Below are 3,797 nucleotides of genomic sequence, written 5' to 3' on the forward strand. Positions count from 1 at the left end.
AGCAGGCATTATTTTTTAACATACCTAGTACTACCTAACCTGCTAAGCTTTCCTTCCGGTTTCCCACTATTGTTACCTATCTACAACTATTAACTTCTAACTGGTGACACGTAAAGGTCACTAAACACATGTTTTTTTACGCAATTGTACCTATATGCTTATAAACACATATATTTAAATATATGGTTTATTTTAAATAGAATTAGAATTTACAAATAAATTATATTTTAGCGATCTGAGTTCGCCGAGTTCAGCATTATAATTAACATAAGCATAATACCATTACGAATATTTGAAGAAAAAAAGTAAGTACACTATTATAGGTACTAACATCAAATTATATATTCTTAAAATCTTTTTTTATTATTATTTTAACCTTGTTTTTTATGGACCGGATATGTAACGATGATGAACTGAAAAGCACCGTGTCCTAATTCCTTAGATCTGTAATCACGTAAGTAACACGTTCCTTGATAAAAAAATGCGTTTATTATTCTTTTTTGGATTCCCTTTTCCTATTTAGCTACATATAAACTTGATTTGTATTGTCAACGTTTGACATTTATAAGAATAGTAGCTCAATCTCTGGCTCCAAGCGTTCTTCTTTTTACATCCTCTTCACGCTTTTATAGCAACTTTTATCAAACGACGTCACTGTGTTGAATTACTAAACAACATTATATTCTTCCAAAATGTCTTTTTTTATTTCAAAGCATCCCTATTGACTTCCATTTCGATCAAAGATAAACTAATTATTGTCAAAACGGTCAGAAACATGTATTTATATTTTATTCAATATCGTTGTTCCTTGTGGAATGTATGAATTATAAATATATATATGACTTTAAATAATTTTATATTTTTTATATAAAGCTTTAATATAGCTAGGTTTAATTTAATGCCCGCAGTAACAGTATGAATGGTTAAATATTGGAATATGTTATCTTGTAAACAACAATACTTAAATACTTAATGCGGCATACATTTACATTTGTGCTGATCCGGAATAGAAAAAATATATAAGCAAATAACTATACTTAATATATAGTTAGGCCTATTTAAATTTTAAATTTAAAAAAATAAACATATTATATACCTACACAATAATTTAAATATAATATAACCCAAGCCTTTCAATATTTTTTGGTAAAGAAAAATATATTTATCAGCAACATAATAATATTATTTAATGTTAGTTTCTTTAATCTTGTACCTGAATACTAAGTATCAATGCGTTTTGTACCTACTACCTATACTAAGTTAAGTTTAAAAACTTAGTTCTGAGCTATAAGTATTAATTCGAAATGTTAAACTATGGGTACTCAGCTGGTTTTAGTGTGTCACTGAAAAATTATATTATAATATTATTATAGTGGCTTATGCCAATTAATTATATAAGTTATAACAAATTATTTTCCTCAATAATAATTCAAATTGCTCTAGAGACAACTGACTAATTTGTATAGACGGTATATTGTTTAAAAAATATATATATTTCCCAACAACAATAACTGTTACTTAATAGATTATATTAGTTGTTCCTTATTACGTTTACGTTATACTAAATTATTGTTTATGTACATCTTCGTAAAAATCAGATTATACCAATAATAACTTATACGTTATAAGTTATAACATTGTAATATATAGTTTTTTATAACAATTAGCCATTCACTAAATAATCCATCAAGTTTGGAAGTATTGGCTATGGTTTCACAATTGTACGATATTTTTTTTCATAAAAGGAGAACTGAAAAGAGTGCACGAAAAGTTACATAATAATATATAGTTCTATGTAACGATAACAATGATTATTTTTTATATTTTTGTATTTTTGGATTCAAGATTTAAAATGTTCGCATAATGTTACTCAATATGTAGCCTATATAAATCATATAACAATTCGTCATCGTGTTTTTATAAATAATCATTAATTAGACCTAAAATGTAAATAGTAATGATCTAACAACGATAAAATATTACTAAAAATTTTATCGCTCTCATTTTTTCAATCATCAGATCAATTGTAAAATTAATAAATAATAAATAAAATAGGTGGAAATAAGCTAGAAAAAGCATATTTTTTTTAGCATTTCAATAATACAAAACATTGTATACAAGTAAAGTTTAAATTGAATAAAAATCATTTGAGTGGTACTCATCCCAATAAAATTATTAGATATCATAAACAGTTAATTAGATAACGTGCACCTTTCTAAGTTAATGAATTGTTGTTATTCGTATTACTATTATAGTTACATATTTATAGTTTTGTTTAAATGAAATAATTAAATACGAATTGGAATTTATAAACGTACGTAGACTATGCAAATAATTTCATTTAAAAAATACAACAAGGTACTTTTATTGAAATAATATGATCAATATAGCCATAAAGGTAATGTTTAAAATCTTATTTAACAACATACTATTATATACATTATTACATTTAAAACAACAACATTAATTACAATAGTAAATGTTATTAATTTCATTCAATCATTAATACAATTTTAAAACTATTGAATTTAATTGCAAATCCCTACTATAACAAATCCAAGTGGCTTAAAATTTAAATTTTAGACGATTTAACACAACTGTATTGTACTATGCAGTATATAATCATGATTCATGAGTCTTACAAACATAAAATACGTATAAAAACTAGTAGCCCATATTATTCGCTCGTATAGGTATAATAATTAAACATTATATTATTATGCAACGAGTGCATATTTGTGACATGTTAACTATTTAAAATGGTGGGATAATCTTTGTAACCTATTTTTCGTAAAATATTACTCCATAAGTTTTTTGTATTTCAAAAATAACAATAAAGAAAATTCTCATAAATGTACCAATCAATATGGTGTTGAATTTAACGGCCGTTTATTGGGTAAATGCAAACGATGATGGTCCCTCAGCCTATATTACAGGAAAAAGTTTTTATAAAAGGTAGGTATGTCACACTGTCACGACTCGCGAGTCGTGGGTAAGTTTTATAAGAAACACATCTTATGGTTTACTAACTATCATTTCAATTTTAAATCTATCACTGTGTATTTATCTATATATTCTACAATACGTAGATGGTAGGTACTATTATATGTATCAGTATGTCTGTATACCTATGTGGTTTCAAAAGGAAAAATCGTTTTCATATTTCTTCGTATTATTTAAAAATTAAAATGTCGAAAGCGCCGCTGTTCCTGTCTCCAACAGTGCTTACTCTTGTTTGTTTTGCTTTCAAAATGCATTGGTTATCGATGATTATCATAAATATTCATTTTTTTTCACTTATCATAATATGTAAATTTGTTATAAAGAACGTAAACTAATCAAAAGAAACGAAACTAATCTATAAAAAATATATATTTACAAATATGATATGATTAAATAATCTCTTTAAGTGGGTTTCAATTCTCAAACTAAATATGTCTTAAATTGAAAATATCTTATTATTTATTTAAAAATTAATTATGAAAAAAACATTGCGCTGAAGACATTAACACGTGCGTGCCTAATAATTGATAAAACAATATACGAGACTGAATTAAAATTTAACCTTACAACTCTGAAAGTCTGAAATAATTCGTAACATATGATATATTTAAACATTATAGCATTAGATAGTGCAATACTGCGATATATACACAAACTGTATAATAACTTTATAATATTTACATAAACAAACCTATATATTACGTCGTCTTATTATTTGATACGTCAGTGTTATAAAGACAAGTTAAATAGATTCACATTGTTAAAATTTAATAAGTCTAAGCTGGCACAAAGTT

General features: G+C 25.2%; 1 protein-coding gene across 1 annotated transcript in view; it reads right to left on the reverse strand.

The window, feature by feature from the left end:
* Positions 1 to 3,797, reverse strand: part of LOC100161233 (gonadotropin-releasing hormone receptor) — a 105,545-nt gene that overhangs the window by 101,025 nt on the left and 723 nt on the right. The window lies entirely within an intron of this gene.

Source organism: Acyrthosiphon pisum, chromosome A1, assembly GCF_005508785.2.
Source record: "Acyrthosiphon pisum isolate AL4f chromosome A1, pea_aphid_22Mar2018_4r6ur, whole genome shotgun sequence".
Taxonomy (NCBI): domain Eukaryota; kingdom Metazoa; phylum Arthropoda; class Insecta; order Hemiptera; family Aphididae; genus Acyrthosiphon; species Acyrthosiphon pisum.